Below are 7,649 nucleotides of genomic sequence, written 5' to 3'. Positions count from 1 at the left end.
TTCGTATATCGAGTGATTAAGACATTTTATGAATCAAACTAAAAAATAATATCAAAGTGGTAGTAGAAATAATAATAAATCATTAATTTATTAACATGATAGTCGTATTCAGTCAAATCATAAAATATTACGCATACATAATATTAGAATAAATTGTAAATTTTATATATTCCATGGTTAAAATTTTTAAAATAAATAAAACTTTTAAGAAAACTTTTACATAAATTAGACATTTGTCTTACTAAAATTGTCATAATTATAAATAAATAACTTTAATTCAACTAATTATTTAATTAAACGCTTTAATTTAATTTTCTGTATCCATAAATTTAAAATAATTTTAACCATTAAATCATGATTTTAACAATATTTTATTTTTGTTAAACTACATTTAAATATACAGGGTGTTAATCAATCCATTAGGCATAATTTCTAAGACACTCGGTATCAAAATGAAATCTGGTAATTTCGAATTTCTTAATGGAATATATATATATATATATATATATATATATATATATATATATATATATATATATGTGTAAATTTTTGGATTTCTGTGTAATTTCTGTAGGTTCTAAAATTGTTTATATTTCGAATAAAATTGTATTTTAAAAAAATCCCATTTTACAAAAATTAACTTCGTACAGAAACACGTGTTACTTTGTTTTCTCATCAAAAAATCTTTTTAGGGGACGCAAAAAAAATTTATTTTTAACGACCAGTTTAATATACACATATTTAAAATTATCTAATAATCTTACTGTATTTGAATATATATTTAATCCAAATCTTTAAATATAAAAATACACATTTATATTCCTTTATTCAATGCCAACAATTTCAATTAATAATAATTAAATATAATGCATTCAATACAATGTTAGGACTACTAAAATGATTATATATTTAATTAATTGAATTTATAGCAGCTAATTGTTTATTGTATTTGTTAGTGCCGGTTTATTAAATTTGTTAATTTGTTTATATAATTTTATAGAGTTTATGGTGTTTGTCCTTTTAAATTATTTGTGAATTTGCGTTATTTAATTAATTTCTGTTTAATAAACATAGTACTGTACATATTCTAAGTTTATTATTATAGATCAAAGCACCATTATTTATGTTTAAATAAACTGATAAAATTAAATTTATTAATTAAATGCTAAAATTGTTATTATTATATATAATAAACATACAATATTTTTAGGATCCAAAAGCTTTTAAATTATTATCTCATACTTTCAATAACACCAAATTACGCTTGTTTTGAATGTCACAAAACCCATAAATATTGTGAATAATATTTATTTTTAAATTTTTCATTTTATTATTTTATTCACTGAATTAGATGTTAATACATTAAATTAAAATAAAATATTAAATAAAATTTACGACCGCTAATATATCTGTTCATATGTATAGGTTTCTTAAATATGTTACCTTCTTTATATAACAGTTTATAACGTTAATGTTTTCAAATTGTTTATAAGTGTTTGCAGCTCAAAGCACAATTATCTATATTTATATAATTTTATAAAAATAAATAAATGAATTAAATATACTAAATTGGTTTTAAATTTAATTTTCAATAAATAATTTAAAATTATTACTGTATTTAAAAAGAACTGTTATGAGTTATACAACAACCAAAGCTTTTAACCATATGCTTTTAATAATGTTTTGTTTTTGTTGAACCCAACATTACAATACGGGTATTTCATTTTCAATATGCATTAAATGTTAAATTAATTCTTTAAATTTATCCATTTAAACCTCATTTCATACATTTTAAGCATATTTTACATGCGGGTCGAAAACTGAAAACTAAAGCTTTCTTCATTTTGTTTCCCATAAAAGCAAAGTGAAGCGTCGTAAACTCAGTAACGAAATTTAAAAAAAGTACAACATGAGTTGTGCTTTAAATATTTCATCAAAACTTTATATTCAATCTGCATGTGGCCTTTGTTTCGCATTACGTATGTGCATATAAATGCATTTCTGTAAATGTATTACACAAAGACATTTTGTTGCATTCAAATTTATCCCGACGCTTATACATACATAGAGTTGATAATTTTACAGCATCTCTATCAATCTTTCCAGTTATTTGTGTATTTGGCTGTGTTCCGTGTAATGGAATTAGTTTCGTTTTACGATACGATCGACCCTGTTCTATTTTCACCGTCCCTTTTACATAAAGTTATTAACATGCTGCAATTATTTTAAATGGAAACATTATAAAATCACGGATCTATAATAAATGATTTAGTCAGTAGATCTATTGAAACTATTTAAGTAAAAGGGTCTATTCATAATTGTGTGCCCGCAAAAATAATTTTCCCAAGTGGTTTTGGCCCGCACGTTGGTCAGATGCTCCTCTTTTAGACCCTCCACTTTGTCTGACCACTTCAAAGCTTTCATTTTCTAGGAATCTACTCATTATGAAAGCATGTCGTTAGCTTTTTTCTAATGGGAAAACGCATTATCCTCCATACTATGCCTGGAAACTTAATAATGTTTGTGGAGATGAATTCATCTTTTACAATCTATTTATGGCATAAATAAAAAGTATTAGATATAAAACGGACGCCTATTTTTCACCAAGTAGATATTAACGTCAATTAAATACTAGTGAAACCGGTGCTGGGGTTGATAAATAGTATACAAGATCATAAAGAATAAATTAATGTATTTTGGACTAATCAGATGTTAGCAGCAATGTAACCGTAAAATTTTCCCCCGAAGGATCTCACGCCAGACAAACTTGTAAATCCAAGAAAGGTTAATTGTAATTTTCATCTGTCTAGCACAGGCAATCATTTCAACAAAACCGTATACGTAGAAACACAAATTGTAGTCCGATATGTACGTTTTCAGGAATGACGATGCGTGTAGCTTTAGATGGAAGCGGCCTTATTAAAACTGTCATTAACCCGTGTCACTTAGGTGAGCCCACTTCCATCCAGAGGCTTTTGTATCAAGATTGATGAGATTGTTGTTCCATCTGCCCTAAATTATAATGCTAACTGACACAATAAATTATGGATTAAACGGATTTGAAGCTTAAATTACGTCAAACAGTCTTCCTTTCTCCGCAACCTGCAGGTTGTCACAGTAGATACATCTTAATTTGCCGGACCAAACAATGCCGTTTAATGCGTCCGTGTGATATTAAATGGTAGCTAAATATAATTCTTTAAAATTTATATTTTTAATCACCAGCTCATTATTGGCCTAAAGGCGAGCAACTATTTAGTAGGAATTACAATTAGACGGCGCCGTAACAATGTTATATTTCTCAGTCAATTGGATAACGGGAAAGACGAAATTCAGAGACGCAATCACTGGCGAAGAGGGGCAGACACCATCAATAACTTTTCTCGTATTCCTGCTCGTTTAATTTCGCTGCGAACGTGATATACTGGTGGAATTAAACAGTTTTAAAACGCTCCCGTTTTATAGGCGCACATCCTGAGGAGGAGACTGCCTCTAAAAAGATTCTTCCCGTTTCAGCCGCAGTAATAAAACTAAACTCCACAATGATTTTTTATTTTAAGCAATTAACTTTCAATATATTCAAGGCTCTCTTGACGTACGGGATTGCCAGTATTTGTGTCCGAGGAAGTAATTTGGATTTTTCAGTTTATTTATTGGTCCGCAGCTTACGTCCGGAATTTAAAATTAACGTGAGTTATGAAAAAGTTTCTCAATTGTGTTTTTAAAATTATGGAAATCGTTTTTATTTTGAAATCAATTCGTATATTTCAAATACGTTGTTCTAATATTTATCAAGATGTTTCTGAAACTGGTGGTCCAGTTTGGGAAGCAAGTAAACGTGTCAAAAATTGAAGAAAATATAAAACATATTATTATTTTTTCTTCTAGAGAAACGACAGTCATTTACTTTTTTCAAACATTAAATAGAAAATATCTCAAAACAGCAGATGATAATTAAAATTAATCAAAAGTACCTTTCTTCTGAATTGTGAAGAAGAAGAATATGAAAAGCTTAATAGTTTTAAAAAAATTTAGTGGCGTAAAAAATAACTAGTCCTAGGTACTAATTTTTAACCATGTCTTATAAAACAAAACTATTTTAGAATTAACTTACCCAAATAAATGACAATCATATTTATTTTGTGTAAAAAAATGGCTTTTATTGATCCGCAAGTTGAATAGATTATAAAATTATGACTGTACCGAATTTTTAAATGAAATATTAACAATGAATGATGAATGAAAAAACGTCCGTAACATAAAAATAAATTAAAAATTAAAAATTTTTCCCCAATATATCGCCACATATATTCGCAGTATTTAACATACGTGAAAAATTTACATATAAATATGAATAGCGAAGACAAAAAAGAAAAAAAAAACTAATTTAGCCCTTGTTCTCGTTTGCTACGAAAAAATTTTGAATAACAAAAACATTTGTTATTCGTGGTATATTCATCTTTATTTTAAGCCTAAGAGCTTGTTTGTATTCTTTGTGTGGTAAATAATACATTCCACAGCCAACAATTTCTTTCAAAGATTTCTCAGAGAGTTTCATATGGATAAGAAAACTTTAAAATTATAATGGAAATTCGCGTTTACTTCATCAATTACAGTGAAAATAATAAATTGTTTTATTTAATTAAATCATCAATAAGACGAATAAATTAAATTATACCCCCTAAACGAAATCTGAGCCATTTTAATTCTGTTAAAACTTTTAAGAAATTATTCCCCCACTTGATGGCATTTTCTAATCACAAAATCGCATTAGATTCATCGCCGACTTTAAACCAAATCAGTTATCAACATAAGTGGATTAAATCGAAAATAATGCGGACGTACACTTGAATCGTCGACGTATAAAATTACAAATTGTTTGGCTCCGTAATTTACCTCGGTGCCATTTCCAATCACTTGATCCTATCTCAGATTGATTTCCAATGTATTCCTTCGGCTTTATTTAATTGGTGGTACGTGAAAGCCCCGGCATAACGAGGGCGATGCGTCGGGCTTTATTCGACGAATGTCTAAAAAATCTTACTGAAAACGGGGTATTAGTTCGAAGCCGACTCGATACAGATGCTGGAAAAAGGTTCAGTTTTAAACGTACAGAACTGGATTACGAATCCGCTCAAACAACGTCAACGGCAGGATTTAAATAATGGATATGAATGGGGTAATAAACAAGCTAACATAAACACACTTTCGTATGGAAAATGTGGTCACAATTGAACTTTACTTCCACCTGGCTAATGTATGTAAACGAGCTGGACTTTTTCATACAAGAGAAGGAATCTGAAAGACTTATGGGTAATAATTTTTTTAAGCCAGTTTTCCCGTTTCTATTTTCCTGGTTGGGCTGTGGTCGATTTTTCCAACAGATTATTTTGATCTGTTATAAGAGCTGTAACGTGGAAACGCAGTGCCATAGGACGTGACGTCATCAACCAGTAGATTTTTCCGTTGTATAATTTGTCCTTGGGGCGGATTGGGGATGATTATTTTTTATCCACCGGAGAGCAAGTTTATTTTCAAAATTAATATCGGTTGACAGGTAGATAAATTTTATTAAATGGCGCGATGATATTTATTGGATGGTGGCTTTATAATAGATGGGCGGCGATTTTTTCACGGCTTAACATTTCTTATCCGCGGGTAATATTTCCAGATGTTCTCAAAAATAAAACAGGAAATCACCTTCCTATGAGTTCAACATAAATCTACTGGTCCAGGCATGCTCTTGACAAATCACTGGATAACAACACAATAGTTGATTGATTCACAATACAATTTCATTATTTCTACTAAAAATACACCACTCAATATTTTCGTGTTATTACTCACTACTGAATATTTTATGTTATGGATTTCGTTTCGTAACAGTGAATAATAAAATTGGGGTAATTGTTTTAACAATTTCCAATGTCATTAATGTACCTGCTTTTATGAGGTAACATTTTTAATTAAAATGAAAACTGAGGGTTTTAATAGCATGTGTGATTTGCTATAATTACACTAGCATACCATAAAATCCATAGAAAATACAACGCAATGTAAATTCAGCATTGAATATTCAATTGTAATTGTTTACAAATAATAGGAATGTATAATTTATCAAAAATTTTAAATTGACAAGGCATGTATTATGAAGCTGTCAGTGGCACAACATTAACAATTAAAAAACATTAATTAAAACTGCGTAAATAATTTTAAATCAGTACACAAAGTAAAAGTTGATTAACTGTATTTCTGATAAATTACACTATTAATTATTTCAACAATGTGTGAATAAAAATGATAAAATATTAATTTATTATTTAAATTTTCTTTTTACAACCACTTTTTAATAATCTTAGGTATCTTAGCTAATCCTAATTTCTTTATTTTCAATTTCATTTTTATCGATTTGATATTAATAATATATTTTATGTAGAAACGGTCACGTTAAATCCAAATAAAATGTGAAATTTGTTTGATACAGTTCATATTACAGTCATGCATGATAATAAATCTTTCAATGAAAATTATTGTAATAGTATATAATAGTACTGACAAGCTTTCAGCGTCATTTTTGAGTTGTAATGAAATTACGCCTGTATTTCTACACAAGATTATATACAAACACAAAGCTCAACATAGCTGCATTTTCGGATAAAATTATGCAATTTAATGTAAATCAGGAACATTCGAAATATTTGTTCAATTGGTTATTAATTATTAAATGGAATTTATATGTTTTGTTGTTAATTATATTAATGAGAAACATTTTTAACCCTCCAACTACATATGCAAACATGGGAATGTTTGCATATGTTGATAAATTTCAATACAAACTAAACCGACCGCATACAAATTCAGAAATGATTAAATATCCAATAATAGTGGTTTACCTATTGAGGATGGATATTGTTTAGATGGCCTAAATTGCGTTTTTGGCTTAAATAAAGATAGGGAAATTTATGCCATTCTACATAAATGAACATGTTTAATGCTTTGTTTCTATTGTTTCTGGTATAATTTTGAACGTATACGACGCACGTTCGCACTTCGCTTTTTAAGGAAAATACACCAATATTCTATTTTCTGCATCATAACAAAGTGAATCAAAGAAAAATTCATGCATGTTAACAACCGGTTTACACGACACGACAAATAAAAAAGTAATGAAATATATTGGAATGTTGTTTGGCAAGAAAGTACAAGTAGTAAAGAGCAATATAAGTCCCCCCCATAGTACAAGCGTACGAGTGTGTGAAAAACGAAACTGGCAAGAGGTGAGACGAGCACTCAAAGGGGATCCCTCTTTCAGTTTCAGTTTTATAAATCCCCAGTTATTTGAAATTTAATCTTTGGAAAACAGAGATTTTCAATTGAAAAATGTCTTAAAATCATTTCTGAAAGGCAAAGCCGGAATGCCTTTGCAGTCCCTCATGATTATTATTTATTGCAGTACATCTCGTTTCAGTTCTTGGCTCCATGATAAGAGACAACAAATATACGAGTGTATATTATTTTGCTTTTTGCTGAATTAACCACGTTGGTATCACTCAAAACAACCACCTTTAGTGCAGTTTTAACCTGCACCAAACATATCCAAGCAACCTACTTTAAATAAAAACACTCCACTCCGGGCGATAAAAGGACTA

This window comes from Aethina tumida, chromosome 2, assembly GCF_024364675.1.
Source record: "Aethina tumida isolate Nest 87 chromosome 2, icAetTumi1.1, whole genome shotgun sequence".
NCBI lineage: Eukaryota > Metazoa > Arthropoda > Insecta > Coleoptera > Nitidulidae > Aethina > Aethina tumida.
The sequence above is the reverse complement of the archived record's forward strand: the minus strand, read 5'-3'. Positions refer to the sequence as shown.